The sequence below is a fragment of the Microtus pennsylvanicus genome, chromosome 7 (genome assembly GCF_037038515.1).
Source record: "Microtus pennsylvanicus isolate mMicPen1 chromosome 7, mMicPen1.hap1, whole genome shotgun sequence".
NCBI lineage: Eukaryota > Metazoa > Chordata > Mammalia > Rodentia > Cricetidae > Microtus > Microtus pennsylvanicus.
Genome location: NC_134585.1, coordinates 59,025,409 through 59,046,499, shown reverse-complemented (window position 1 = coordinate 59,046,499; position 21,091 = coordinate 59,025,409). Strand labels below are relative to the sequence as shown.

General features: G+C 34.8%; 1 protein-coding gene and 1 non-coding gene across 8 annotated transcripts in view; one reads left to right on the top strand and one right to left on the bottom strand.

Annotated features, from left to right (window-relative positions):
- Nucleotides 1–21,091, top strand: part of Tbc1d5 (TBC1 domain family member 5) — a 436,877-nt gene that overhangs the window by 116,791 nt on the left and 298,995 nt on the right. The window lies entirely within an intron of this gene.
- Nucleotides 7,194–7,298, bottom strand: LOC142855155 (U6 spliceosomal RNA). Its single transcript, XR_012911424.1, has one exon. It is a non-coding gene; the product is annotated as a U6 spliceosomal RNA (small nuclear RNA).

Below are 21,091 nucleotides of genomic sequence, written 5' to 3'. Positions count from 1 at the left end.
TATTTTTACAATAGACTAGGTATGACGACGTACTTTCCATTATGTGTGAAATTGTCATGTGACTTAATATCTGAAGTATGTAAGCTCATCTCACATGTTTCTGCATTAAGATCTTTGTATATTATAGTGTTATTAGAACTGCTAGATTTGTTGAGAAAAGATAGATTCCCTGCTCCCTGCCTCATACCCAATAAGAAATAGTCCCTTTCTTGTGGCTTTATTTACATTTTTCTCAATGGTTGCATGCCTAAAAAGTGGTCTTACACACTGTGCTATAATATTCTAGTGTCTGAAAGATGTTGCACTGTAGTTAGAGTAATTAAAAGTTATTTAAAAGTAATAATCCCTGGGGAAGACAAAGGAAGGAGGATCACAAGCTTGATTGTTTCCTTCCCAAGAGATAACAAGTTGAAGGCCAAGTAAAGCCACATAGTAGGACCTATCTTTAAAAAGTTATTGACTTAGAATATAAATAGTCTTTGTTTTCATTTTTATTGTGTCTACCAAATTGGGAAACTATAAATTTATATTATCTTAAACAAAATGAATTCAGTATAATATGCATCATTTTCCTAAATAGAAGGGTCCTCAACAGTGACCAGCTGCTCTCTAATTACACTTCAGATCCACTCCTCTAGATGAACCATATGCCTTGTACTGAACACTACCTGACGTTAGCAAAGTCTACTCAAGTCATGGATCTTGAAGAAAAACCTACAACTACTACTTTAATAAACATAAATCCTAGCTACATTCTAAATATTTTGTCCTCATACCCATCGGTCACTGTAGTTTTCACCCCTCATCACCTAACAGAAAATATCAATCTATAAAAAATTTAGGTGGAGGAGCCCAGTCCCAAATGATACATCTACAATATAGCTCCTGCACCTAAGGCTCAGGAAACATTGTAGAAGAGAGGGCAGATGATCAGGAGGTTGTGTCTCCTGGTAATGTCAAAAGTCTCACCAGTATACCTGCCATAACACAAGCTAAATAAGGACAGTAGACATATGCTAAAGTTGACTGGGAAAAGACCTTGAGGCCTCAGTCCTACACAAAGAACTACAGGCAACCAAGGAATGCTGAGAGCAGAACAGTCTTCCCTAGGGAAAAATACACCATTTCTTTATGCTAACACACACACACACACACACACACACACACACACACACACACACACCAATTAATGAGAAAAGAAGCCATGAATTTAAAGAAAGCAAGGAAGGGAGGGTGTAGTGCTATTTCATTTATATTTTAATAAAATTTGCACACTGGCCTGCCTTACAGATTAGGCAACAATGACACACACCTTTAATCACAGTAGGCTCACTAGTTTGCCATAGAAACCAGATCAGAGTGTGGTGTATGCCCTTAATCCCAGAACAAGAGAGGATTATAAAATGGGAGGAGACAGCTCTCAGTCTCAGTCTCATTCTGAGGATTCCTAGAGGCAGAATCACCATTTTTGGACTGAGGTTGAGGTAGGAGTCAGTGACTGGCTGCTTTCCTTTTCAGATCTTCAGATTGAACCCCAACATCTGTCTCTGAGTTTTTATTAATCTTGCTTCAGGAGAACTTAGAAGAAATGGAAAGTAGAAATGATAAATCTCTAAATAAATAAAGAAAAAAATTTAAAAAGCAAAAGTAAATTGAAGTATGTAAATGATTCTAACTTGAAAAGTTATCCCTTGTCAAGAAAGGAGAAGATATTTTCATATTTTTATTATGTTTTATCGTGTACACTAGATATATTCTTACATAATCCCAAAGCTCTTTGATGATTGTTATCACAGCAGCAAATGAAAAATAGAAATGAGGTTTTCTTTGCAATTGAGTTTCTCAATTTCTGGCCCATTATTTAATCCCCCATGAGTACTTTTATTTTTGCAGCTAACCATGTATAGATTGGGCTTTTCCAACTGATATGGCAGTACTGTTGGTGCTTCTCCTCCTCCTCCTCCTCCTCCTCCTTCTTTTCTTCTTCTTCTTCCTTCTTCCTCTTTCTCCTCCGTTTTCTTCCTCCTCCTCCTCTTCATTCTCCTCCTTTCTTCTTTTTTCTTCTTCCTACTCGTCCTGTTCTTCCTTTTTTCTTTCTTCTTTTTTTCTTCTTATTCTTTTTCCTTTTAGAATCTTTCCATAGAAAGCATTCATGAATAATATTTATGAGAATATGATATTTGATTAATTACTTGATACTAACCTCAACTATGATAATACATTAACTGAGTGGAGGATTGAGAAAAATGTAACCTAATGAATAGCTGAAAGAATTTTGGGAATTCTTTAGTGAAATAACTCACTCAAAAAAGTTGATGTCTGGTTAAAGCTGTTAGTAATCTGTAATTAATATTTTTAGACAACAGAAATTTGCACAATTATTATATCCCATTTAATACAGGTCCCCAGACATACAATTTTCCTATAACAGGCCATGTGATATAATATAGTAGTGCCAATAATAATGTCCAAATATTAGTTATTCCAAACATTGGAGAATAGGAATAGATTAAAGGTAATAATTTAACTTTCATATCTTTTCTCACCTAACTGAGCAAGGAACATAAATTAAGAAATTTAAATGGAATCTTTTGACTCATTTTAATTGTTGTTCCCTTTTTGCTCTTTTTAGTAGGAGGCATGCATGGCATAGTATTGCTATGTGATGTTTAGCACATACAAAATAAAAATTAAAACATTATATGATCAATGTGTTCAAGACTTGAGTTCTTAAAGTCTGTTGTCCAGATCCATTTATTTATTCTGTTAGTGTATAGGGTAACTTGATAACCATTTGGATGAGTTCTGAGGAAAAGTGATAAGTGTTTGATGAGATTCTCACAGGAATGTTGTGCAATGAACTAGTGCTGGGGAAAGATTGGAAATAAATCCCTTTAATGACCTTTATGCTTCTGTTCTTCTGTTTGACTGACTGGGAAGCTTACTTAATCATTTAGATTCAGTTGAATTACTCCTTTTTGTCAAGAAGTTTTGCCTTCATAGTCCTTGGCACTTTATATTTACATATGCATTAGGTTAAAATTAAGTTAGTTATGTGTTTGTGGTTTCTGTTACACTGTCTATTCCATTACCTTGAGGGTAAAACCTAACAAGAATCTTGCTTTCTTTTCTTTCTTCCTTTTTTTAGTGTCATCTTCACATTTTTTTATTTTAATACTTTATAAATAATACCAATCAAAATTTTCACTTCCTCCCCTCCTCCCACTTCCATCCTGCCCCCCCCCCCTTCTCCCCTGCTCCAGTCCTGAGAGAAGGCAAGGTACCCTGCCCTGTGGAAAGTCCAAGGCCCTCCCCCCTCCATCCAGGCTTAGGAAGGTATGCATCCAAATAGTCTAGGATCCCAAAAAGCCAGTACATGCAGTAGAAACAGGTCCCAGTGCCATTATCAATGGCCCCTCAGTCTGCCCCAATTGCCAGCCACATTCAGAGGGTCCAGTTTAATCCCATGATTGTTCAATTCAAGTACAGATGGATTTGGTGAGCTCCCATTAGCTCAGGCATACTGTCTCAGTGGGTGTACCAACCCCTTGTGGTCCTGACTTCCTTGCTCGTATTCTATCTCCTTCCGTTCTTCAATGGACCTTGGGAGCTCAGTCCAGTGCTCCGATGTGGGTCTCTGTCTCTATCTCCATCTGTCACCAGACGAAGGTTCTATGGTGATATTCAAGATAGTCATCAGTCTGACTACGGGAAAAGGCCAGTTCATGCACCCTCTCCTCCCCTGCCCAGGGTCTCAGCTGGGGATGAATAAATGGGACTTCCTGAAACTGAGAAGCTTCTGTAAAGCAAAGGACACAATCATTAAGACAAAAAAAGCAACCTACTGAATGGAAGAAGATCTTCACCAGCCCCACATCAGACAAAGGTCTGGTCTCCAAAATATATAAAGAACTCAAGAAACTAGACATTAAAATTCTAAATAACTCAGTTAAAAATGGGGTACTGAACTGAACAGGGAATTCTCGACAGAAGAATTTCAAATGGCCAACAGATACTTAAGGACATGTTCAATTTCCTTAAGTTATCAGGGAAATGCAAATCAAAACAACTTTAAGATGGTAATCTTACACCTGACAGAATGGCTAAAATCAAAAACAGCAATGATAACCTATGCTGGAGAGGATATGGAATAAGGGGAACACTCATCCATTGCTGGTGAGAATGCAAACTTGTACAACCACTTTGGAAATCAGTGTGGTGGTTTCTCAGAAAATGGGAATTCAGCCTACCTCAGGATCCAGCAGTACCACTCTTGGGAATATACCCAAGAGATGCCCAATCATACTACAAAAACATTTGTTCAACTATGTTCATAGCAGCATTTGTAATAGCCAGAACCTGGAAACAACCTAGATGCCCCTCAATGGAAGAATGGATAAAGAAAGTATGACACATCTACACATTAGAGTACTGCTCAGCGGTAAAAAAACAATGACATCTTGAATTTTGCATGCAAATGGATGGAAATAGAAAACACTATCCTGAGTGAGATAACCCAGACCCAAAAAGAGGAACATGGTATGTACTCACTCATTAGTGGATTCTAGCCATAAACAAAGGACATTGAGCCTATAGTTTGTGATCCTAGAGAAGCTAAATAAGAAGGTGAACCCAAAGAAAAACATATATAGATCCTCTTGGAAATTGGAAGCAGACAAAAATCACCAGGCAAAAGGTGGGAGCATGGGGGTGGAGGGAAGGAGAGAGGGACGGGGAGAGAGAAGGGGAGGGTTGGGGAGAGCTTGGGGGAGTGGGATGGTTGAGATGGAGGAAGAACAGATATGGGAGCAGGGAAGAAGATATCTTAATTAAGGGAGCCATTTTGGTGTTGGCAAGAGGCTTGGCTCTAGATGTTCCCAGGTGCTTTGTCGATGTTAAGTTATATATCATACCACTTAACTTGACATCTGGAGAATAATGCTAGCCCATCATTTGTTACATATTTTCCCTTTTAAAAAGTGATAAATTTTTATTTTCTCTTCTGATAAGTCTGATATAATTATATTTTTTAATTCTTTAAACTAATCTTCTGCCTTTCATTATAAAATAGAACACAGATGTAGGAAACCATTCCACAGAAAACATATATCTGGAATTATTGTACATTCTTATGAATGTTGCGTGGCTCCAAAATAATGCTTTATCTGCTGCAACAGAACCTCTCTCATTGCATCTGAGAGTTACAGCCTTCCTTCTTTCCAAAGTCACCACTCTTTTGACTTTCAGCACAGAAAATTATTTCACTTTGTTGTGTTAATACTCATGTGGGCATCTTTTTAATCTGTAGTGTTATTTCTACAAATTCCTTATTTTCTTTACGAATGATCTACAGAAGAACTCGGGTTGTTTGACCTGTTGAGTGCCTGTGAGTTAGCATTTTGCTAATTTTATAATAATGTTGCTATTGAACTTTGGTTACATATTCTTAAATTGACACGTAGATGTATAAATTGACAGTATTTTAGTGTAGCCCCTTGGTCATGGTGGCACAGGTAGGTAGGTACTCTTGCGTCCTGTTATCTTCAGGAGACACAGAATACTTTTTTAAAATTTTTGACGCTGCTAGCCATTTTTAACTCAAAGCCTAGAATCATTATTTTATTTTTTATTAAACGCATTGAATTAAAATATAAATTACGTCATTTCTCCCATCCCTGTCCTTCTTCCAACTTCACCCATGACCTTCCACACTTTTTTTAAAAATCAGTGACCTCTTTTTGAGTTTTATTGTTAATCTTTCTTTGCTTTTTCTTATTATTCTCTCTTTCTCATTCTCTCTCTCTCTCTCTCTCTCTCTCTCTCTCTCTCTCTCACACACACACACACACACACACACACAATTGGCTTGGTTTCTAGTACCAGGCATGATTTACTTTCTGTTGAGTAGAATTTAAGCCTAGCTGAACAACTGTTGGTTACAGCCAAGGTATGGGTGCCACTGTTGCAATTTTGGGACTTCCTGTCATGCTTGTCCTTATTATAATTGGTGTTACAGCTGGATAGGACTATTGATTATTTCCTTCCATTGGCTTCCTGGTCAATGGAGAAAAAAATAAAAACAATTAAAATTTTAAAAAAGGTAAACCACTGGAAGGAGTCTTTTAGTTCAGATATAACTCCTATCTTCTAAGTCGTGTGAAGTGTGTGGCGTCTTCAGCAATAGTAACTTACCTTTATCTTCTAATGGGCAACCAAGGGCCTCAGCAGTAATTTATATTGTTTTAGGAGTCACCTGACCAATAACTCAAAGTTAGGTTTTCCATTCCAAAATGGCTCCCTTAATTAAGATATCTTCTTCCCTGCTCCCATATCTGTTCTTCCTCCATCTCAACCATCCCACTCCCCCAAGCTCTCCCCAACCCTCCCCTTCTCTCTCCCTGTATTGGAGTTTTTATAATCTGTAGCTTTCTTGAGGAGAATTGTTAATTTAAATGGCAACATTTTATTTATGTGTGTGTGTATGTGCATACACATATGTGTGCATGTATATGTTTTTATTATATAAACATGTATACAATTTTAAGTAAATATAAATAATATGATTTCTTGAGGATTCATCAAACATTCTTAATGCTTTTTGTCCTTCTTTTGTTCCTTTCCTGTATTGATGTCTCTCTCCTTCCTAGTTAAAAATTTTCCTCATTTCCTTTTCAATATCCCATCTTTTTTTCTAGCACCTACCCTCTTGTCACTTTTACTTTCCATCTTTCTGTGGTTATTCATATCTGAAGTTTGTATCCATGAACTGCAGATGCGATAAAACACATGGTATTTGTCTTCTGGTCTTTGTACATACTTGAAAGTTTCATGATTTCTGTTTTCTTTACAGCTAAGTAGTATTCTGCTGTGTATATCTTTGTCTGTTGATGGTCATTTGGGTTGTTTTCTTGTCTGTTATGAATAGGGCAGCAGTGAATGTAGCTGAGCAAGTATTTGTTGAGTAGGATGGTGTGTCATTTGGGTAGATGACAGGGAGTGGTATAGATGGGTCATGTGGTAGATTTGTTTTAAGCTTTGATGATCCATACTGATTTCTAAAGTGGCTGCATCTATTTGCATTCCAACCAACAGTGAATGAGTGTTCTTTTTGTACAACCTTGCTATTATTTGTTGTCAGCTACTTTGCTCTTAGTCATTCTAACAGGGAGGATATAAAATCTGTTTCACTGTGCACTTCCCTAATTGAGCTTTAGGAATCTGTGTGTCATCCTTGCTCAGGGGCCATGCTAATATCTGTATTGTTCAAATTTTAGTGGATGTGCTGCTAGAGTGAGCACTCATAGCAATTTTATCGTTTTGGTCTTTTGTGTGCATATTCTGCAAGTGCATTTGAAACTGACTGCTAATAAAGCGATCACTTTTAAATGCTATTCAGAATGCCTTCACTGTTGAGGTTAAATTATCATTTCAAGTAATATGCTTATATATGTTTTGCTTGTGTTAGTTTGTGAGCTTTTATTTTCTGTGGAGATTTTATTTTATGAATAATTTCCACACAATTTTCACAAATTAAAATTTAAGTAAGTAAATTTATGGTTAAAATCATTCTGAAAATAAACCTCTTCAGGTTTGGGGAGAACACTATGGTTTTATTTAGCATTAAACTTGGGAGTTGACACACAAAATACTTTGTTACGTATTTTAAGTTTTGTTTATTTATTTAATTTTTTCTTGTTATTGACAGAAAAATTTATTTTGACTTATATTTAAATCGTATGAAAACATTAATTTGCTTTGGTTTTACATATCTCCATTTACCTGTGATTTAGAGGTGTTCTTTTATTTATTTATTTTTTTGAGACAGCATTTTACTACGTCTCTCTGGAAGTTTTTGTTTAGACTAGGCTGGCCATGAACTCAGAGATCCTCTTAGCTTGGCCACCTTGGTGCTGGGATTAAAGGAGTGTATTAATATGCTCAATTTAAAAGGTTTTTGTTTTTCTTTTTTTTCTTTCTTTGTATTATGTTCATATTCTTGAATATGAAAGATGGTCAGTAAGTGCAGTTTACTTGTATATGTCAGTTATTATTTCTAGGGAAATTAAAGAAAAGTCAGGTTTTGCTCTTCAGGGTTTACATAGTCTTACAATCATTCATGAAACATTTTCCTAAGTAGTTAATAAAGATAATTCAGTTATCAAATATTAAAACTTTGCTATTTTTAAATTATGTTTAAGAACATCATTTTAGTCTGTTGTGTTCTAATAAGATTCCACGGCTTAGATGGGAAGGTATGCAACAAGACTTACCTCGTCAAATCCCATGCACATGGAGATTTTTCTATATTAGTCTTCAAGATGTGTACAAAGGTAGTCAGACTAAAGACCTGGAGGCAAGCTCAGCAGATACTTTTATGTCACAGTAAGTAATAGGGGACCCTGAATTGCCTAATGACTAGTCATAGAGGGAGACAACGATGATGAAGATTCATATAATACAAATGAACTTCAGTGTGTATTAAGACAAATTGTCCATTTAAAAATAATTGTTAAATAGTACTAATTTCATATAGCTCAATTTAATATAACTATTATCAAATTATTTAGTATTTATCAGAAGGAGACTAGCTTAAGGGTTCTGATTTACAAGGAAGGAACCAGGGATAATAGCATGGGAAGATTTTATTGCAAAAGTGGACATGTTTTCCAACATTCAAATCTAATATAGCCTTTAGTATCCAGGTTAGTTCATTTGTGAAAAGTTCTTACTCAGTCCAAGGTATGAAACTGTTATACAATGGGAGATAGGAGACAATGTGTTCTTAGATATTATAAGAAAAGAAGAGGAAGAACAAACATCACACCTGAATGGCTGTGCTCAAGTAGAATATGTTCAAACTAAATCTTTGTGTCAAAGTTCCCGCCTCTCGCATTTCATTACTTTTCTCCCTGACTGTCTTAGAGCGTGTGATGCAGTGACAGTAATGCTCAATTCTAGCTTCTCTGCTGCCGAGCCCCTCATGTCAGTAGCCAGTAGAGCTCTTGACTAGTGGCAAAGATTTACTTTGCTGTGATTTTATTTCTTTACAAAGATCTTTTTTCAAATAGAAACCTTTAATTAGTGTACATTAATTGTACAAACTCATGGGATGCAATCTGTTATGTTCATGCATGTAAAAGACGTTGATCATGTTCTTTGCTCCACATACACTTCCTCTTTTCAGACTTAGGTGTATGTGTGTTCTTGCTTATGCACTTCACATGTGTCTATGGAAACCAGGGCACCACCTTGGTGTGGTTCCTCAGGCACTGTCCACCTTTTTCCTTTTTTGCGACAAGATCATTGGTTGGCAAGGTTAGTGGCTTCCCAGTATGACTCAGAGATTCTTCTCTCACTCCTCACCTTCCCTTTCAACTAAACTACAGGTCTGTGCGACCTTCCCAATTAATTCTGGGGAATGAACTCAGGTTCATGGGAATGAACAAAAAAATACAGTAGTTACTCAGCTCCCAGCCCTTTCAAAAGTATTGTTGCATAGGTCTCTTTTACAAAGAGGTTGTGTATAAATTAGGTCTTGCTTAGAGTAGTGTGTGTTTTGGACCTTTGCATCTTAGAATATTTCACAGAACCTCTTCTTACCAAATATTTCATGCTCCTGTAGAGTAGGGATCCTATCATATATGTGTTTGTATCTCTTTCTTTAAAATGCTGAATTAAAAATGGCATGTCTGATGAACATAAGGATATGCTAGCCCTAAAGTGGTAGGCTTGTGTGTAGGAAATGATGTTGGTAGACTTTAAAGGACAGCAAAGTTTTTCATGGTTTGTTTTTGTAACCAATAATGTGAGGAATACATTTATATTGCTCCTCAGCCCTGTGTTTGAAATACATTAGGGGGACTGAATATTTTTTAAAGTTAGTATTTTTTAGAATTTTGGAATTATTAATGGTGTGTGTGTGTGTGTGTGTGTGTGTGTGTGTGTGTGTGTGTGTGTAGCAGATGCAGCACAAAAGAGAAGACACATTAGAATTTCTGATGGAAAAATGTATGATTTATTTATATTGTTAGAGAAGGGACGATTATAGCTTCATATCAATTTAAGTCAAATTTTGTTATCACATGACTGTCCAAGTTAAAACATTAGTTTTAAATTGGCGAGTTAGTGGGCATGTACCCATTGATTTATGTGCATGTGTGTGTATGTGTGTGTGCCATCTTTTGCCATCAGCATTTGAGGGGAAGCTGGTCTTTCTGCATCACTGGTGTGTATTGCCTGACTTTTTTATTTTTGCCCTTGTGATAAGTGAAACTAGAATCTCCATCACTCCTGCCTTCTCCCTTTTCCATGTCAAGCTTGCAAACTTCCACTCATCCTTCAGTATGCTGTTTGAATTCATCTCGAAACAGTAGATTCACTTGAGAGTTCCCAAAGTCTTGAATTACAATTTTGAGGCTTAGTTTTTTAAGATCAGACGGGAATTTAAAGCTATGTTGCTTAAAAAAAAACTTGCTCCTTTTGGTACTTCTGTGATTGGTCTTGCCTCTTTCTTCTTAAAGTCTTACGTTCTTATGTTAATTATTTGGGAATGATGATGTTCTATGTCCTGGAGTTTTTGTTGTTGATTTAATAGTTTCACATTAGAGGGGAAAGTTGTATAAATCTCCCAAATCTATACTCTCTGTAACACTCATTTAGGTACTGCATGTGTAAAGATGGGACCAGCTCATATTTGGTTAAAAAAAAAAAGAGGAAGATAAAAGTTTAAGGAAACAGAACAAATTCTCCAAATTTCTTCTTACTATACATTTAAACCAGACATTATGCCTCATTTAATATGCAGTTAATTTTAGTGTTTATGTGTTTTATGTTTTGATCACTGTTCAGTATTTAAACTCTCTCAAATATGCAAAGATTAAATGTTTAATAAAAAGTGCTTGTTGTTTTCAACATCTGTGTTCAGAGAACAATGGCCCACTGGAGTGCAAAAAGCTTGTAAAGTTTTCGAATGTATTGAGAATGACAGAAAGTTCAGTGAAGAGTTTGCTTCCCTCATTACAGAACTACTTCTGTGGCTGCGATTACACTAAGAGCATCTTTAATTGCTTTAAAATCTGAATGCATGATAAGAATGGATTAATTTGATTTTTCTGTTACTACAAGTAGCAGATGGTTTATGTCTTAGGAATGCTCATGTTGTAAAATGAGATCCCCAGCTCATCCGTGATTGGTCACTGTTAATGAAGCATGCTGTGCTGATTATTGATTTAGAAAATGAGGATGACATGAGTATTGTGTGTGTTGCTGTAATAAATTAAAGAGGAGTATTTTAATAGCCAGCAGACATACACCTTAAATAACATGAAATATTTGATTTTCTATTCAGGTGGTCTCTGCCCTGTCAAACTAATTTTATTGTTTATTAAAAAGATATACTTTTATAGTTTCAGCTAACAAGCAGATGGCCGTCTTTACTTATTTCTGTTTTGTATTGCTGTATGACCGATGAGATGCATGATAGGAACCCAAATTAGCTTGTTGTCTGCAAAGCAATGGTGTAACCGGGGGAGGAAATCGATGCTCTTTGTGTACGTCTGGCTGTGTATATGTGTTTGAGAGAGTGTGCGCTGCTTGTTCAGTCATTCACATATGCATAATTTGTTTTCTTATTGATTAATCCTTACATAATTTTTATTTTAATATAGTTACATTATTTTAATGAACTCACAAATAAAACTCAACAATTCAGACAATTTTAATCATTTCTCAAAAATTTTAAGTGCTAGATGTAGATGCAGTATTGGTACAGTGCATTTGGTAGTTTAGGCAGTTTCATTTTAATGTACATGTGAATTTGTAGTTATTATTTATTTTAGATGCAGTAAAAGTCATGGTGATGTTTATTGATTTTTTTTATTAATAGCTTTATATGTACATGATATCTGGTGATGTGTACTAATGCATGCTTTAGTAAACTTGAATATTTTGAAATATTTCATGTTTATTTTATCATAGTTTTCATCATTGCTATGATGAAACATTTCAGGTTGAAGTGCTTTCCTGGTTCTGGATAGGACTAAAAATGGTAAATTTGTGTATTAGAAGGTTTTTTATTTGTGTTGGGATTTGTGTGTATGTGTACACTTGCATATTAAAATATGTATTTAATTCTGCTTTTCTATAGATGTGAATTAGTGTAGATGAACATAGCTGGTCTTAATGGTATTATATTATCTCATCGTGATTTAGAAGTCTAAAATCTTAGGTTGTATAATCAGGATTTGAAGGTAAACTTTTACCTTCAAATGAAATCAACAAGATTAATGGATAAATGTTCAAGTGCAATTATGACTTAAGATACAGCATTGTTGTAGTAAATATTTTTTTCAAAAATACATTAGTGCTAATGAGAAACAAAGATGGGAGTCACTTATTTTAGAGATTTGATTTAATAATGTTATTCTGTATGTAAACAAACTACTACTCTATGATACTATTTCACAAGGTCATTGTCCTTCATATTAGATTACTTTACAGTGTGCTTGTAAAGATTGGGAAGTAAAGTTTAATGTAGTTATAGCATTTGTATGTGATAATTCATTTTGCAAAAAGAAATTACAAAGACACTAATTATTAAATTTGTACATTGTTTAGTGACATTTCAACCTGTTGCATCTTTGTTGAATGTTTATTTGACTTTTTTGTAAATTAATAAAATTTCAAGGCTTTTCTAATCAATCGTCTGTTATATGTGTGCCTCACAGGGAAAACCCATTAAAGGTAAATAGAAGTTGCTTTTAGGTCTTATACTTTTAAGCGTGTTGCACTCACCTTAATCTGAATCCCACAGACAGTAAATTAGGAAATCCCCTCCCCACAGCAGTGTACAACAGATAGGAAGGAATCTTCTCTTGATGACATAGAAAAACTTCTTAGAAGTGGTTCAATATTAATAAATTGAGTTATAAAACTTACTATCTAAATTGTATCTTAGCAGAATAATTTTAAGTGTTTGAAAAATGATAATTGAAAAACTGAAAAATGATAACTGACGTATCTAAGAATTTGCATTTAAATGGTGTGAGACCGTGATTTTTTTTTACAAAGGTATTCATTGTAACAGATTAACAAAGAATGACAATATTTTTCAGAGTAAATTTTTATATTAAAAAATTTAGTCACCAACTCAATTTTGTCATTTTGGCGATAAACTACTACCAACATTTTATACTTTTCCTTACTGTGTTTATAGTTAATATCTTTATTCTTCCAACAGTAGAAGTCTAGAAACATTACTGAACAGAGTACTGTTCAAGAAAAATACTGATGTGCAGATAAGCAATGGCATAATTGTTATTGTCATCTTTTCTCTGTCCTCCTAGACACCAAACTCAGTGTTTTGGATCTGTTTACTGACATTTTAAAATATTGTAGTATGAATGTAGTATGAGCTCTTTTGTACATTGAAAGCAATTGCCGCCAGGTACATTTATATTCTACTATTTGGTATGTGTAAAATCTAATATTCTAGTTTGGAATATGTGAAATATTTTGTAGATGCTCTATGTATTGCTTGGCTTATTTTAAATGTCTTATTGTTTTATATAATTCTAAGAACTAAAAGGTAAAAAACTGTCGAGATTATAAATTTGTCAGCTGCATTTCTAACATCTTTTGCTTCTTATCATAGAAAGGGATTTGAATTAAGTCTCATAGATGCCTCCTGCAAGTATTGGTGTCAACAGCTATAGAATTATATCATGAAGTCAGCTATCCTCATGTGCAGTTTTTAGACTGTTACTATGGTAACATTTCCGTTAGTGAATTTTTGTGTAGTAAAAAATTGTTGTCATCAAATACTACCTCTGACTTTTGATTCCTTGTATAAATACATCACTATGCTACCTGCATGCTATTGAGTGGCAGCAGACACTAAACCGCATCCCACAAGCTGTAGGCAGGGTTAGAAGAAACAGCAAAATGAAAGAAATGGGAACATTTTGTTAAATTACATTTTAAGATTGTCCTGATGGTGCTGGTAAAAATTTAAATGTTCCTGCAAAGAGTGAGAGCACTGTCAGTTATTCTCTGAGATGCTTTAATTTTTATAAGTATGTGATAATGAAATTGGTTACGTATGGCAGCAGTAGGAGGTAAGGAGAATATTAGTCTGTCAGCTAAACGGTACTAAATAACCAAAACAGAAGTAATGACCCTTCAGAGATTCAAGAGGCTCGTTGCGAAAACACTTTTTTTTTAAGCCTTATTACCAGTTGGAAATTTATCCCCTCTTCAAGTATTTAAAGTTGCCCTCTTTATTTCTCTTCTGATTATAAAATCAGACTGTAATATCTTATTGTTAATTTGGAATAGTCTATAATGTTCCCTTGTATCAATTGCTGCATTCTAGTAAAGATTCCTACTGTTTTTGTTTTGTTTTGCTTCTTAAAGCCCCCTGCTGCTGTTGATTACACCTAGATCTGCTACTGATTGGAACTGTTAAAAGGCAAAGATAATGTGGATGGTTGCTGAATCATTTAATTGTAGGACTAATAAGTGTTTTTTTCTGAGACCCAACAGAAATAGTAATACAAGAATTTTATATATATGCTGACCAAAAATGTTCTTTTGTACTTACATAATATTTAGAGTGAAAAAATACTTACTCAGAATAAAGTAAGGAAATGCCAGAAACCTGGTTTTATTCCTAAGGCACATAACTGAATCAGATCAGAGGAAATGAAAAAGATAGAGAAAATTAATTGTAGCAAACTATGTCTGTGAAACAGGTAATGCAATAGGTGAGAGTGTAAAAGTAAAATGCTGGGAGAATTAATTAGAAATGATATATAAAGCATAATTCCTCTCCTGAGTAGCATGCTTACATTTTTAGAACCCTTATCTAGGATGTCCATAATAAAATCCTAGGATCGCCATATATGTGCTAAGAGGTAACCTGTAAGTAACAGTTTGTACCCCCTTTGAAATGTGAAATAATTAGCGCTTTGGTGGAATAAGCTTAGATTTACTTAAGGGACTGTGGTTATGCTACTGTGTGTTTAATGGTAACTTATGCTATTACTATTGACTTTTCTGTTCACTGTAATTAATTGCTCAAATAGCTTATCCTTCAAAAGACTGTGAGTTGCTGCTAGGTATGGAATTCATCTACAGTTTCTATCTGTTTGAAGTTGCGTACATTTATAACTTGATGTGGGGAACAGCTATTGTTAATTTTGTTTCTCTTTTGGGTCGTAGGTGAGCAGTGGGTGTTGGAAGGTAAATCCTTGAGATAATATCCAAAGTTGTTCTTGAACTTGCTATGTAGCCCACTTAGCCTCAGCTTTCCTAAACATGAGTACTGAGACTATAGTGTGAGATACTGCATCTTAATCTTCATGGGTTTTTTTCCCCTTTTTTATCAAGAATTTTTTAATTGGAATCTTTTCTCATTTTACATATCTATCCAGTTCCTACTCCCTCACCTCTTCCCATCCGCCCCCCCCCCTTTCCTATTCAGGTGTGAGGAGTCAACAAAGTCTGATACTTCACTTAGAGTCAAAACCAAGCCCCATATCTAGTCTGAGCAAGGAATCCCTCCGAAGAGAATGCACTCCTAGATGCCAGTTCAAGCACTAAATCTTGGTCCCACTGTCAGTGACTTCACAGTCTGCCCAAGCCTCACAACTGTTCCCCACATTCAGTGGGCCTAGTTTGGTCCTGTGAAGGTTCCCCCACATTCAATCCAGATTCAGTGAGCTCCCACAAGCTCAGATTAGCTGTTTCTGTGGGTATCAACATCATGGTCTTAACTGATATCTGGTCTTGAATTGGTCTCTGGTAGCTTGGCCCAGTGTTTCGCTGTAGATCTCTGTATCTACTTCCATCAGTTGCTGGGTGAAGGTTCTCTGCTGATACTTAAGGTAGTCATCATCAATCTGATGACAGCAAGACCAGTTTAAGCATTCTCTCCACAATGGCTTAGGGTCTTAGCTGGGGTCATCCTTGTGGATTTTTGGTATTTTCCCTAGTGCCACGTTTCTCGCTAGCCCTTTAATGGCTCCCTCAATCAAGATATTTTTTCCTTTCTCTCCCTTTCTGTCCTCTTTAGATTGTATAAATCTTTCACCTTTTTTGTCCTTTTAAGTAATTTATTGAAACATTTTAATCAGGAGAGACTTGTGAGCAATCTAATCAAATGGTTTGAAGAGAAAAGGGGTTTTTATATATGTGCTAAAGACAAGTTAGCAAAGAGTGCTTTAAATGGTCTACTCCTTAGGACATGGAGAAATTCTAAGGGTGGAATCAAGGAATTCATTTTAGTAAGATAATATGACTCTGAGGGACACCCATGTTTGATACTTGTATACTGAGTATCTGGCCAAATTTAATTGTTCTAAATAGCTACAAAATACATAAGTTGCACTTCTTTCCTTTTAAATATTCTTTTGGTTATGTTTAATGCTGAAGTTTTGGTTAGAAATGCCACATGAGTTACGCTTATGAAAAAGATTATTGGCTTGCTTTGTTGATTTACTGTGTTTTTTTTCCTATAAATGTTTTATGTATGTAAAGGCAAACAAATTATCTATCTATCTATCTATATATGTTGTTCTATATAATTGCTTACCCCTCTTACAAATGATGATGTAAGACTTTGATGTTTTCAATTACTGTTATATCCTGTCAGTTTTTCTGTATTGGTACATAGTTTATTTGCTTGATGCAAGGAAACCAGGGTCAGCTAGTATAAAATATTGAGACCTTTTACGTAGTAAGTAAATGATAACACAGGAAGAAATCAAGGAAGGAAGATGGAGTTTAAGGCTGTGCTTATTTACTTACAGAACAGTTGACTGCTGATCATCGTGCATAAGAACTCCAGCCCATGCTACCACAAAGCAAATGCAAAGAAATAAATAACAATATAGTTCACAGTTAATGAAGGAGGTCAAAGCACAAATAATGATGACTATAAAACATTGATGATGTCCAAAAGGACGTAAAAAAATGAGAACACATCCTCTATTCGTGAATTAGAGTACTAGCACTATTACTGCTCAAATCCGTTTATAAATTTACTTCAATCCTTGTAAAAATGCCAGTGCCATTTTGTAAAAATATAAAAGCATATATTAATATCAGTTTATATGCAAACTTAAGGTGTTCTGATAGCCAAAATGATCTTGGAAAAAAGAAGAAAAGTTGGAGGATTTTTCACCTCGTAATGTCAAAACTTGTAAATAAGTTGCAATTGTTGAAAATGTAGTGCTTGCGTCATGAGACCAGTGCAGCAGAGTAGAGCTGAAGTGCCATGCTGTATTTGCCAGTGGTTTCTTGAGTCCCAGAGGCATCGCTCATTTTCATCACAGGATTGTCAGCCCCTGTAAGATAGATGAGCACAGTGTAGCTGTACATGCAGTGGAATATTGTCGTAAAAACACAACGTGGATGGACTTGAGTCAGTATGTGTGAAGAAGTTGTGAAAAACCATGTAAATTTTTGCTATATGCAGTTCTTTTCTAAGAGACAGAACTACTGGTTTTTGCTAGGATGTGAGGATGGTGTCTGGTCAGTTATTTTTGAATAAATATCAGTTTTATGGGATTGAAGTATTTGCTGATGATAGTTGTCTAGCTTGAATATGTGTAATACTGTTACATTATATACTTAGACAAACATTACTTTTGTAATGTATATTTGGCATGAAATGATGTAGCAGTTACACATAACTTTAAATCATTTCTAAGTGACTTAAAATACCTAATATAAGGTAAATGCTTTGAAGCCAGTTAGTTGTTCTACTGTGTTGCTTGGGGAACAGTTATAGTCAAAGTTCTCTGTTTGTTTAGTGCCAAGCCAAGTTTTATCATCACGGATAACTTTTTCTGAGGTTTCTCCATCAAGTACAAAACATATAAATGTGAAACCTGGATACATGTGCATGCTCAGGGTTTTAGTAGCTATTTCTTATGTACGTATCTTCTGACAGAGTTTGTTGCTGACGAGTGCACTTTTAATGATGAAGCAGTGTGGTAACAGTATAGAGAGTATTTGAGGTGACATCTACAAGTGAGAGAAACAAACAGAGCTTTATTGTCTCTTAGAAGCGTTTGGGAAGACTCCTAAGTTTCTTCACTTGAGTTGTAATGTATTTGAATAACTTCTTATTGTTTATATTAATCAGGAAGACTGTTTATCTACTAAATTATATTATATCTACATGTATAAAGTCATTAAATTTTACTTTTTATATATTTATATATAAAACAAATAAATATAAGTAAAACATATAGTTTCATAAGTTTATTTATGTATTTGGACAAAGTCTTTGAAATGATTTTGGTTTACTCCCAGTGGTTATATGGCAATCTTTATGCATGATAATTACTGAGAAACTTAATACTTTTGTAGTTTAAAAATGTAAGATTTTGGGATAACTACAATGGTGGTTTTAATTAAAACTCCAGTGGTTTTTTTTTTTTTACTTATTCTGTAGTGTATTTATGTGCATTAATTGAAAATTGGAAATTTTATTTTATTGTATTTAAAATTTTAATTTTATATACATCAAGTTTTTGTGTGCTTTTAAGACATTCTCTACATCCCTTTATTTTTTCTATTTTTTTTTTTTACATTCTTGTTAACCTAAACTTCTTGGGTTTTTTTGTTTGTTTGCTTTGTTTTTTGTTTTGTTTTGTTTGTTTTTTTGAGACAGGGTTTCTCTGTAGCTTTGGAGCCTGTCCTGGAACTAGCTCTTGTAGACCAGGCTGCCTCCAGCTCACAGAGATCTGTCTGTCTCTGCCTCCTGAGTGCTGGGATTAAAGGCATGTGCTGCCACCACCTGGCCCAACCTAAAACTTCTTACTAAGCAAGTTTTTACTTTAATCTTTGGAACAGAATGTTTTCTTAGGTTAATAACAGTGACAGAATGAAGACTGGGATCTTCTTTTCTTGGTCATGGTAGATACCTCTGAAGACCAGATTTTCTAGAAATGGTGGCATTGTAGGCCCTCATATTTGTTTCTTTGAGGGATCTTATTTAGGTTTATAATGATATAGAAATATCCTTAAGACCATGTTTGATTACTTAGCTTTACTGACCTAAGAAAAAGCATTGAAATAAAAATGTTGAATTGCTGTTTATGGCTGGGCAGGGCATGGTAGTACATTCATTTTATCTTAGCATTTAAGGGGGATGTAAAGCAAATATCTGTGAGTTCAAGGCTAGCGTGATCTACATAGTGAGTTCCAGAACGGCCAGGGCTGCCCTGTCTCTCTCCAAAAAAAAATGTAGGAGGCAGGAGTTGTTGAATTGCTGTGCTTTCAGTTATATTTTAATATATATTAGTGTAATCGCCTTATTGCTAGCTAATCACTGCTCTCAGCTGATACCGAGTAGATAAATTGTGTCGTGTCCTTTAAAAGTAAGATAGAATTTAGATTGTCAGCTACCTACATTTGAAATAATTAAAATGACTTATATATAATTAATTCAAATGTTCACGAGGACTAGATTCTCACACTTAAAAAACATTATCTTCTTAGTTGTCTGCCTTTTCTTTATCTTGTTAATGCTGGAGAGAAGCAGAAGTGTTATGTCAGATATGCTATCTCAGAAGCATTGTGAAGTGTTAAAAGCCAGTGTCTTGTGGGAAGATAATGAAGTGATAGTTTGTCACTACAGATCTGCAAGTACTGCCAAAGCAATAGGTAAAAAGAAAATGTTTATTTGAATCTAAGACTCATTTTCTGTTCTAGTTTAAATTTTTTATCCATAATAATTTAATAAGAATCAGATACCAGACCTGATTCTCAACCAGATAATTATCTTATTGTCTGTTGAATTAGTAATTCACTAATGAAGAGACTATGGGCATTTTCACCTTATGATATTTGATCTGCAATTAAATAACTTTCCATCTCCATATGTGTTCAGAACAATGTTTTTCTTGTAAGAATGGAAGATTCCTGAATGTAAGCTATTCTGTGTAGTTACAGTAATTTTAGAATGAGAACCATCACTTACACATCAAGATGGCTGATTCTTTTAGCTGATTGACTTATTTCTTTAAGGAGAGACTACAGCATTCTTTCTTACCTGGTGAGAGGGCTCAGAGGGTAAAGGCACTTTTTTTTTCCCTCAGACTATGGTATTGTGATGATATAGCTAGCATTCATTGTTTATTAGTGAAAGTTGTCATGTATTACGTGCTTAAGGGTTTAATTCTTGTAAAACTTGTGAATTGAGTACTTAACCATTTTCATTAGAAGAAACTAAGCTACCAATAGTTTAACTAGTTTATCTAAACTCAGATGATACGGAGCCTGAAAAGGTGCATAGATACTAGTGTCAACAGAGGAAATTTCTGAGAGGTCCCTCTGTAGGAATAGGAAAGAAGAGAAGATGACAGTCAGACTTTTCTTTCATGGGTTGTTTTCCTCATGGAATTCTCTCAGAGGAAACCAGTCACTTTCTGTGGCCTCTTCTTCAGGAGAAGAACAAATACTGTGATTGCTTATGCATGTTCAAAATTCCAAATTTACTTTTTAGCAGTTTGAATAATAAGACTGAGGTTAGGATACACTTTAGAGAAAATGGAACATTAGACAGAAATGTTAGAAGGACCCGTGGTGGTTAGTGGCATCTACTCACCTGCGTAAATATTTACTCATTCAGCCATGTTTAGCAAAGAGAACAGAAATGTTTTAAATGAAATGAACTTAGAGAATAAAGGACCGAGAGTGGTGCTGATACCAGTTAATAACTTAAAAGAGTGAAGAACACAGTGGTTGTCACTGTACATTAATAAAAGAATTCCTAAGGAGAATATCAGAAAGGGTAGATGTGAGTATATCATGAACAATATTGAGAATCTCCGAGTATTTATTCTTTTATAGCCGTTACACTAACTATAGACATTGCTATACTTAGTTATCAAAGTGTGTATGGTGAATAACTAAATTAATATCATGAAAAATAAATGAATTATGAAACAAAGTACAATTTTATTCATACATCTATTTCTTGAATATATGAAGTTTGTAAGTCATTTTAAGATTTCTTAGTTAAGAAGGCTTATATTCATTTAAACAAACAGAAAATATAGTCTCCCATATAAAGTGAAGA